Here is a 12,140-nt window from a genome sequence, read left to right on the forward strand (position 1 = left end):
ATTAACGTCCCGTTTTAAAACAACACTAGGGCTATTTTGGGATGGGCTTCATAATTTTGAACCGCGGTCAGTTGACGAGGACGGCACCAGATTTTACACCCTCTCTAGAAATTTCCACACCACTCAAGCGGGAGAACGTTTGGTCCCGGAGGATTTAGTGTGAACCAGACCCGATAAAACGACGGTTTTTCGGTGGAATCGGGTCTCGCGCCCGAAACCCTCTGCTTCCGAAGCCGAGACCTTACCACCAGGCCACCGTGGCCCATTTTCAATGAGGCAGTAGCATTAATTCCACCTAGTATAACACATCTGACCATGAGCATCTGAGACAAAAGACTGATGTATCTCTTATGAAATAGGGAAGGTTGCTTTCTGCAAGATTTTCAGTAGTAACTGGCCCACATTTGTGATCCGATTGGAACCTCCTCCTCTCAGGTCATTTGTTGGAATCAAATTGTTACTAACACGTATATTATATAATTTCTCAATAATTTGGTTAAAACCATAGACGATGGATGGAACCCATAATCTTTTTTCCCCGATGATAAAAACTTGTCATTTAATGCAGAGGGTCACTCATATGTGGCTTTGCAGCAAAGATCTATACAATTAACTTCGAACTATTATAATCGCTACGAAAACTAAAGATCAAGTTATGTAAAAAACATTATTTATTTATTTATTATAGTTATTTAAAAACCGATCTCAGCAAATAAAATAAAAGTGAATTTAAACCTCGGAATTACTTTAAAAGCAATTAACTATACATTTTACAATCATCATTTTGTACATTTACTCATCATCTCATAATTATTAACTTTTTATTCAAGAAAATATACTTCCTAATGTAATGTACCCATTTTAAGTCACTTTAATTATTGTCTCGTGCTTTAATCTGAAATATATTTCAAATATTTTCAACTTGCGGTTGTTTCGGTAAAAGAAATTTTCAGTTGTTATTAATTACCTAAAATCCAAATGTAAACAAAAACTGCATCAATAAACAACTCAATATAATCTGTAAAGTAAGTAATCAAAACAAACAATTTCAAATTCTACATTCGATTCACGGTGCTTCATGAGGCAGATTTAACCCAACAATCAGCGGTAATTCGTATTTACATTACTAATCTTTTTATCTTCTGAACAATTAATTTCAACAATTTAATTGATAAATAAAAATATTTAGTTATTATATATATATATATATATATATATATATATATATATATATATATATATATATATATATATATATATATATATATATATATATATATATATATTTGTTTAAATAACTATTGGTATTTTTGGTTTTGGTTGAAATATAAAATATCTCAATAAAAAAATCATTTAAGAAATAAATCGTAGATTTAATTAATTAAATTAAATATAAGTTCAGAATCATTTTAAAAATAAATTTTCTAACAACAATAATTTGAGTATATTTATGGAAACTTCATAAAAATTTCAAATTCTTTCATCATTATGTTAACATAGCATTATTAATAACATGGCCTTATTAATATTAATTATTAACATTATTAAAATCACATACGAGAATAGATTCCTAAAACAAAATCATAACTATCTCTGAGAGGTTTTTATTTAAAATCTTAAAATAAAAAATACAATTTAGGATCTTAAGATAAATTAATCCTAATTAATTTAAATATGGAATCCGTTTCTCCTTATGATTCTATTTATGTTTCCATTTATGTGCTTTTATTTATTTTTTTTTTTTGCTTCATAATTTATTTGTAGTATCTTGTTCTAAAATTGTAAGTGTATTAAAGTTTCTGATTTTCAATCTTTCTCTAATTTTTTTTAATATCGTTCATTTGTATTCGTTAGCTTAATTAGAGTAAGGGCAGTTTAAAATATTTTGAGAATCTTTTAATTCATGATATAATAATAATTTAACTAACTTATGGCAAGTATTCTCTCAAATTAATCTTTTAATACATCCGGCCGTTTATCAAAAAATTCTTGATAACTAAAAAAATTCAATGCAATGTACATTTGCAAATTTTCATATCTTATACCTTCAATAATTTATATTAAATAATATCTTGAAAATGTTTTCTTGTGACAATCACAGTTTTTTTTATATATATATAATAAAGCTCAAAAATAAATATAAGTAGATATTTTCTTCAGAAAGATTATACATAAAATGTAAGCACAATGTCATCGGATAGAATAAAATGTTAGATAAAGAATTCAGGCTCACTGTCACTTCTGCGCAACATTTGGTTGTGTATTTCCATAAGCAGTAATGTTTTCACGCGACAGTGGTGTAACAAGAATTGAATCTATTTATGAGATCTAAAAAAAGGGGGAAAAAGGATGGAATAGGATCACCGATTCTTCAGAAATCTAGTGGAATCCGTCTCGGATTTTCGTTGGGGAAATGTTGGTTTTACCTCTCCGTAGAGCGTGGAAATAACACCGTAGGATAGTAGCAATATCAAACATATTTGAATATAGTATTGATAAAATAAAGGAACTATGTTTTATGGCATGGTGAATCTATTTACATGTTAAAAATCAATGTTCGTATCTATCTCTTGAAGAATGTTACTGGAGAAAGTAGAATTTACATTTATGCGAAGGAATTTCTTAAAAGGACTCTTTCTTAAATCTTTTAAAAATTATTTGTCACTCGTAAATGCCTTAAGGTGCCAAGTCAGGTTTTGACTAAAAAAATCATATTTTTTTATTGTTCCCTTTGAAAGACCATTTATTTATTTACGTTGCCAAATCTGTTTTTTTTTCTACGATTATTATATCAGAAGATATAGATGTTTCTTTAAATCAACATAAATGATAACGAAAACGAAACCGGAAGTAGCACGGAAATAACCGGAAGTCAGTTTTTTGCGCTTTAATGCCATTAATATTGACTAACTAAAATTCACTAAAGTTTCTGCTGTGAAATGTGAATGTGTAGGGCATGTTCAAAAGCGAGTGGGTACTCACTCGAAAGCTTTAAAAAATCTATTAAAGGTCTAGGGGGTAAAGGAAAGCTTACAGAAAATGTCTTTAATAAATTACAAAACTGTTATGGCATTGCGATAAGATCCACTGTTGGTATTGCAGATGCAAAGTGCAACACTTGCTGCATTTGCTCATGTTTGTTCCAGTAATAAAAAGTCAATGCATGGACAATGTCCAAAGGGAAAGGATTCTTTGTGCAAATACCAACGAACACTTTCAGAAACGAACACTTTCAGAAGACAAAAAATGTAAAGACTCAAGTATAGGACTCCCAAAAATATTGTGAACATTATTACGCCTGCTTATATTAAATTAGGTGACCAAACTCTTCTGAAAAAATGGCTTCATGGGAAAATACAAAATGCTAATGAAAGTTTGAACAGTCTATTATGAACAATTATTCCCAAAAACACGTTTGTTGAGATGGAAACTTTGCATTTAGAGGCTAATATAGCTGTGCTGTTATTCAATGATGGTTTTTTTGGCATAATAGAAATTTTTAATGAAGTTCATTACATGTTAACACAATACAGTAGCTTCGACAACGAGCGAATTGTTGCTGCAAAGAATTACAAAATTGTCCGGAAAAATAAGATGGGCTATTAGAAAGAAAAAGAAAATTAATAAAACAGAGAATGATCAAGGAATTTACTACAAAAGTGGGGAATTTTAAGTGTTTTAAAATGAAATATTATTTTAGATTTATATTATTAAAAACTTTAAATGTATTTTTTAAAGAATCCGTTTTTTGTCAAAATTTTATTACGCAAAACATAGTGTCACAAAAAATTATGGATATATTTTCTTAAAATTTTGTTTATATATTACCATAAGTGTTATAAAGGCAATTAACTAAAGATTTAGGTCTAATGTTAATAGTTTTTGATTTTTAGCAGTTTATTGTCAGTAGAACTTATGATTTTTACAATATTTTTGCCATAAAAAGGCTCGAAGATCCATAACTATTTTCATTTGTATATTTTTCTTAGCTTTTAGATCATCGTCTTTATATGTACAATAAGTATGTTGTGTAGAAAAATAATTTAAATTGGAGCATTTGAATTTAGTGTAGAACGTTTTGCGTTTCGTTCTAATTTCATCAAATTTTACCTAAAATATCTCAATTTAATTAATTGCATTATTTTTAATTTTTTTTAATTAATGTTATTCATTGTTTTGATTCATAATCACCAAGAAAATCTACTAAAATTGATAATCAGGGGAGTTTTTTGAAAAAATGTGTCTTTGTACCCAGGTAGATACCTTAATCATAAATATTGAATTTCAAAAGTTATTTTTTTCTGACCAAAATGCTTCTTATAAAAGGAAATGTTTTGCAAAAAATATGCTCGGTTAAATGATTTTTTGTTTACAAAACATGATATCCACCTAATCTCACATGGAATGCTATTTCTAAATTTGAGGCTTAGAGGGCCAAAATTGTGGCTTGAGGCCTAAATTTGAGGCTCAAGTAAATTTCGTAAAATTATCGATAGCGCTTATTTTTTTTTTAAGCATCAAGGCAGTTCAAAAGCATACATACATGAATGTTTGTAATACATTTTTGAATTGGAGCTTTTCTCATCCGAATTGTTGTAAGCAATTCTTTTACATAAACAGAGCATTTTCCAACAAAACCTTATATATTGAGGAATGACTATTAATAATGGGGAATAAAAGGATCTAAAAGCTTTTTTCTGTTAATACATCTGGATTACCACCCAAATTGTAACAATAATATGTAACGTAGAATTCATATTTTACCTTTCGCTGCTTCTTAGTTCCTTACATAGGTAGTTTCTTCTGGCTTCTTACGTAGGTTTTATTTTATTTTCTGATTTTGTTTGCATTTTATAGTTTAAAGCAACCTCAAAATTATTTTTAAATTATACCTATATGATTTCCTGATCAATATTATAAGATGTTTTACAAATTTACAGGGATGTTCTATGCCATTGCTTCCCGACCGAAGTTCCATGCTGGAACCCAAGGGTTCCGGAAGATGTCAACATGGGGTACCGGTAAAGGTCTGGTTTGCAATGCTAAGCTCTGCAATTTTATTCACTTTTAGAAAAGAGATTTTTAGCATTTTTTGCACTTTTAGAATTCTGAATTCACTTTTAAGTAGTATTCAAAGGACATATAATTTCACTTTGATTCTTTTAGTACCCAAAGATATATTGCACATTCTTGAGTTAGCAAATCTCACCAGAAAAGGAATTCTGTCTCTGGCCTTTATAAACTAAATGCACCACAAGAATGACATAACAAAATCAGAACAAGACAAAGAATATATCATAAAAGCGAGAATTCTCTGATTAGTATTTAATAATACTTTAAATGTTTCCTAAACATATTTTAAGTCAAAATTTTAAACTGAACGATGCAAATTGGGTAATTAAAAAATGTCGAGATTTAAGTTTCTCATGAACCCATTAAATTGAGCAAGAAATAAATCCCTTAACCACTTAACTGTTTTATTTTCTTTACTATCTAATTAAATGATACCTTCTATTTTGGGAATATTTTCTTATTTTGATTCAAATGAATAAATGAAATCCGACGAATACTTGACTTCATCGAAGTAATTTTAATATTGAATTATAATCGTTATGAATGGTTTTTTTTTTTGCTTACAACTGTCAGAATTCGATAAATAGATGCACGTATGGCATACGGGCAAAGCAGTTAAGAGGTTAATGTATGCAAATATTTTATTAGTATGCGATCAATCTTAAGAAAATTTATCACCAGTTAGATCATTCTACTTGGTATAAATTGACATAGGAAGGTATGTTTAATCAAGCTCGAAAAAATTTCTGTTTTGCGATTATTTTAATGTATAGGAAATGATCCGCTTTTGGTTCAAATATGGTTTGTGAATGGTTGTATTCCTAAGATCGCATAAATTAAATACAGTATTTTGCTAAATGTTAATAAATATATACATGAAATATTAACAAAGAAAAAGCACAGCAATATACTTTAAACGATTGTAAAACCTGATTAAAAACAGGCCAATTTAATAATATACAGAATCCGCTTCATAGCAAGTAAATGTAAAAGATTTTTAAAAAAATATTGCGGTTATATTTTGTAGTAAACCTTATATTAGTCCTTGCAAAACACAGATAAACCCTTTTTACATGTAATGATTATTTTGTAAGCTTTTTGATGCCAACCCATAACTGTGTTTATGACACGAGTAAAAAGTAAAATGTAGCATGTCAAGGTGAAATTTTTAGCCCATGAATCATTAATATAAAATTAAAAAAGCATAATATGCCATTCAAAATACCTAGAATAAAGAAACTATTGAGATTAGAGAAAAAGATTTTATGAAGAAAATAGTTTCCAAATGAGGACGATATTGGAAAATGTGGCATTGATATCATAAATCACAAGTGAAACTTGAAAACTCAAATTCACGGCTACCTTCAAAATTTAAAATAATCAATACGATGATTATTTTACAAACATGCTTGCAAAGACGAATGAGAACAAAGAGGAGATTTTAAAGAACCTCTCAGTGTATCCTGTACACATCATTCTCTTTTGTAGAACTTAACATATATCAAGCAATATTCATTAAATTTCTTTAACATGGCGTCCTTTAAAGTCACCAAATACGAGACACTGTTATAATAGCCTTTGGACTTCAAATAACCACACACAAAACACCTTAAACATGATTAAATACAAGGAAACAACTTGACAAGTGGGTACTACTGAAGATATCTGGGACGCAAATTGAATTAATTAATAATTTAAATGTTTTCTGGATTTTAATCCTCTTCTTTAGAGCCTCTATTATTAGAATTAAATTGCAGTCCATTAAATAATCATGTATTTGCCTTGTGAAATTTCACCTGGATTTTGTGTGGCCAGGGCTCTTGTCTTCATTAATTCCTACATCAAATTTAGTGATATGCAGATTTACAAGTTGAGCCACTAATAGCTCTGAGAAGTACCATCATATCACCAAAAATTCAATAACAATGTTGATTATATCATATGAAGCATTAAAATTCATTAAAACATCATTTCCACATGTTTATTAGTTATATTGAAATCTGCTAACAAGATTTTAAAATTGACTAAATCTGTGTATAAAAAATTTGCGAGAAAGTAGTTTCCGGATCACAGGGGACATGAAAAATTATCAGAAAAGTATCATGTAGAAGAGTGAAGGCTTGTAATTCTGCTAGGGACTAATGATAGCTTAGATAAGATACTGATCCCGATGATGACATACCTTAGATGTCATTTCAAAATTCATTATATTTATAGATTCAATGATATACTTTGGTAATTACTGATACACTGAACACTGAGATGCGTTACGTATATGACTTAAATTAAAATACTGGTAATAATAAAATTTACCACAACATTTAAACTGTTTTCGATTACAATATGCATTTCTGTCCAAACTCATAAGAGTTAAACTTTTCAATATATATATGTTCATTTAGTTTAAATTATAACTTCCGCATTATTCTATGTTAGCTTAATTTTGCTTTTGTAGAATCTTTAGTTATTTTCTAAAATTTCAAACTTTTCTTTTCTTTTCTTTTTTTTTTAACTTTTAACTGAGAGTTAGAATCACACATGGAACATTATTTATGTGAATTCTTTTTATCAACTAATATTTTTTTTTAATTCAGCTAAACAGTCTTTTTTAAAACAATTAACGAATCATCATTTCTATTTTTAAACTCACTTCTTTCTTTCATCCAGCGATATTGATTTCTTTTGTAGTGAAAAAACAGTACCTATTTACTTCTTGCGCAAATAAAAAAAGTAGCTTTGCTCTGAACGAGGAAAACGTTTTAACGCAACGAATACGGCAAATATTTTCCTTCTTCAGTGTATCGAAAAAACACCGCAGCATACAATTTCTTAAGACCGTTCCTTTATGTTTGGGTAGAGAAAATGTAACACATTTATACTTATGTGTTTTAACGAATACAATAGTTTTTCATAAGAATTTTTGTATTTTAAATGGAAAAAGATGATTAATAGTCTCATTTTTATGCAATTCATGCTTGAATAATTTATGGAGGTTTTACCGAAAATAGTTTAATTGGAACAATAAAAAGTAAAATTAGAAAACTGGAACATAAATAGCAAAATTTACATTTCATAGAATAATATACAAACAATAAGTAAAACAGTTTTAATTGCAATAGAAGAAGTGAAACTATTATTAATCAGCTGTTTATTTAAATCAATGTATCTTTAGGAAACGACATATATAGTATATAAGCTTGCGACAAACCTTGTGATTTTAAGACTCGGTCAAATTGATAAAGGCGAAACTGGGATGAGTTGCATATTTTTCCATACAAGACATCGTCAGCGGGCGTTTGGCCGATAACAGATTTATAGTTCACCGGTTCAGTCATATTAACGCCCTATTTTAAAGTAACTCTAGGGGTATTTTGGGACGTACCTCGAAATTATGAACCGCTGTCAGATAACGAGGACGACACCTGAGACAGCACCTCCCCCCCATCCAAACAGCTCAGGCAGATTTAACATGCACCAAACCCGCTTACGCGGCGTTTCTTCAGTGGAACCGGGTCTCGAATCTAAAATTCTCTGGTTTCGAAATCGAAACCTTACCATCAGGCCACTGCGGCCTTTATAGTTTACTGGAATTCCATGTGATGGCATTGCGGTAGAATCAAATTTTGAACTTAGAATCTTGATTTTCCGTAGGTCAGACGCTCCCCCAAAAATGCATGGGTCTCCCTCATATAGGAATTATAAATTATTTCATTATTTATAAATTTAATTGTCAGTGGTTATGAAAGATTTCTTCCTAGAACTGTTGTCTTTCAACTTTTTCAACTACTCTAATTAAGAATCTAATCAAAATTTTCATCATGTTTGATCTCCTTGATTGGACTTTCTATAGTGATTCCTTTAGAAACTGTATGAGTGCTAGCAGATATGAAAGTATACATATCCAACTATCGTGAATGACTCGTTATTATTATTATTATTTTGTATTCTGTGGAAGTTGAATTGAAACAAATAAAGAATTCAGATTAAAGAAACAACAAAATTTCTTACGTACGAGCTAGCGATATAGAAATCTTGAAATAGAGAAAGAGAGAAAAAACATTCAATGATTCTATAAATAAGAAAAAGTGATTAAAGAATCCATAATTTGAATCATAACAAAAATCCATAGATATAACAACCTGCTAGATGATGCAAGACACATCTTACAAGCTTGAGGGAAGTTGAATCTTAAATCTTTGAGAGGCGTTGTTCATAATTTTATTCAGAAAGTAAAAATTATGTGAAATTGTTTTTTGGACCAAAAATGACTATTTCGAATATACTTGATGAAGAGTTGTTATGGTTATGGTCTGAAACTTAATTTTATTGTTTAAAGTCGTTCATTAAAATTTGATGTAATATTACCTGTAGTTTCTTTATTCTTTTTCTAATATTCTTCCAACTAAAATCATCTGAAAGTGTTTTTTACTAATTATGAAGAATGGATCGTTAGTTAAGAAGGAAAGATATTTGGGGCCGGGGGAGGGTAAATTAGCTATATGATTTTAAATTCATAATAGTTTGAAGATATCGTTTTGACTTTTGTTTGTTCTTAAACTGTCACTGAATAAATATTGCAAAAATATGCCAAAAGCTCAAATAAATATCTACGACTGGTATATGTACATCTGGAAAAAGACATCAATACATGCATAAATCATTAAAACAATGAATAATTTTATGAGGGCTTATTGATAATATTATCTTAAAAAGCATTCACATAATATTTATGTGCACACTTTTCTTCTTCTAGAAATAAAAATAAACCTGCAAGTGCATATTCTGGAATGATTTTTTTGGTATTAAAATAAAGTAAAAAGTAATATCATGATAATTAAATGACAGGCTGACATTCTTACATAGTTGATTTGAGTTTATCTGCCAAAATTGTAAGAATATTTCCCTTCTCGTATTAAAACTAAATTACTTGTGACTGTTCATTCAATATGTGTTTAAGATACTTACTAAATTTATTTTGGTGTTTAAGTTCCATTAAAATATTTTGATCAACTTCTCATGTTTAGTAGTTCAATTATTTAGATGATAGACATAACAAAAATGGATTCATAATTATTAGATTCAAAACGAGACTACTTATCAAATTAGCATAGCTCAAATGTGTGGATATGTACTTCATATTTGTTTCTTTTGATTGCTGATATGCAAGATTCGAATCAAAATTCTTAGATAAATGTTCCAAATCAAAGAGTTCGTTAGATTATTTTCCAGAGCAATTATTTGAAAATAAGACTCTCAGTTATAAGCGAAATTAAATCATTACGAAGAACTACCATACCATAATAATGCAGAGATGAACTAAAAATGCCAAATCAGGAGACAAAAGTGCCAAGGATTCTCTAGAAAGAAATGTCCGAAAAAGATAATAAAGTATCATTTGGAAATAACTTCAGTATGACAAAGATAACCCTCCATTTTATGATTTTTCTGCTCTTCTCGATTGTCCTTTTATCATGAAGTATTGATATTTATAAGTCTGTACTGCCCTTTTGCAATAATTCATAGCGGACTGGGTGCGCTTTCTTTCCCATAAAATGGATTCAGCTTTAGGAGTGCAATCATCATTCGTAATTCCTTATACACTAGTTTCTTATTCGATTCTTGATTCTCTAATGTCAGTCGATTGATATCAATCATGCTCAATTACAGAATTGAATAAAAGCCTTATATCGATATGACTTCAGAATGTATATATGATGTTGATAATCTGTCAAAGCAATATTCTGAGACTCGATGATTCTTGATGATTTGTGCAGATCTTGATTTCCTCCGGAAAATCAAATACCTTTGCAACTGGCCAAAAGATGATCATTAATAAAAATGTCACGAAATTGAGTGAAATTGCTTTAAGTAATATTCAGGTTTCTATATTCGACAGCGTTTAAATCATGCCGTTCAACCAAAATGTTGATGTGTTATAGAAGAAATATATTCTAAACCAAGCCATCTTTGGAAAAGAGAGAATATGCGATGATTGTCCTATCAAGAATCATATTCTTTTAAGAAATGGCTGACCTTTAATAATCAAACACTGTTCTATGACTACTGGAAAATGAGATTATGTTTACATATTTTTTTGTTTCCAAACAATCTGTTTAAACTTTGGGGTCTTCCAACGGGATAAAATGTCGCACTAGTTACTTATTCGATAAAATCAAATTTTCTATGTCATATTACCCTTGTTATACTCATGATCCTTTTGAGCTCATGAGTATAATGCTGATATTAGATCAGTTTGTAATTTATTTTAAGTATATGACGTTCCTTCGTATAGAAGGCTCTTATTTTGTAGGTTTCGCTCATTGATTAAGAATTGCGACACTATATTTTATATCAATTCACCAGTTTATAAGATTTATCTCAACATTGTGTTTAAAGAATGTACCACTTTATTAACTCTCTTTGCAAATAAATTTTACTAAAATATATAAATTACACAATGATTTCACTATATATATACAAACCGTCACAATGATTACAGGTGGTTTAAAATAATTTATTTTTATCTCAATTTTAAACATGCGCAGTAAATGTATTGAGAAATAATAAATAATATTTTTTAAGAACCATGCAGACATATGACATGCTTGAATTTCATACAATTACTTCATGTTCTGAATTTGCTGACAGAAATAAACAGAATTTTTTAGTCATTAGTCATTATATATATATATATATATATATATATATATATATATAAATTTACTTGCAAATAATTTATATGCCTTTCTTAATTCTAACTTGAAGAATAAAATGTCTTTAAACAGACAGTTTTGAAGATATTCATTTGCGAATATAATTTTTAAACACTCTGTAATTGTTGAATATATATTTGAAAGAGTTTTCGCTAACTCAAAGCACTTTATCTTACCACTAAATTATTTCCATGAGTTTTAAATGTTTTACGCGTCCATGCACCGTTGAAATTTAAAAGAGACAATTTTCAAGCCGTTCTCTTGCACGATTCTTGAACTAACTCCATTAACTTATTTTAATAATATGAAAAATGCATTAAATAATTAAAATCATCAAAGACATTAGCTTTCCTA

At 29.0% G+C, this 12,140-nt stretch overlaps 1 protein-coding gene across 1 annotated transcript in view; it reads left to right on the forward strand.

Moving 5' to 3' along the window:
* Positions 1-12,140, forward strand: part of LOC129960267 (gamma-aminobutyric acid receptor subunit beta-like) — a 397,888-nt gene that overhangs the window by 362,371 nt on the left and 23,377 nt on the right. The window lies entirely within an intron of this gene.

This window comes from Argiope bruennichi, chromosome X2 (genome assembly GCF_947563725.1).
Source record: "Argiope bruennichi chromosome X2, qqArgBrue1.1, whole genome shotgun sequence".
Lineage (NCBI taxonomy): Eukaryota > Metazoa > Arthropoda > Arachnida > Araneae > Araneidae > Argiope > Argiope bruennichi.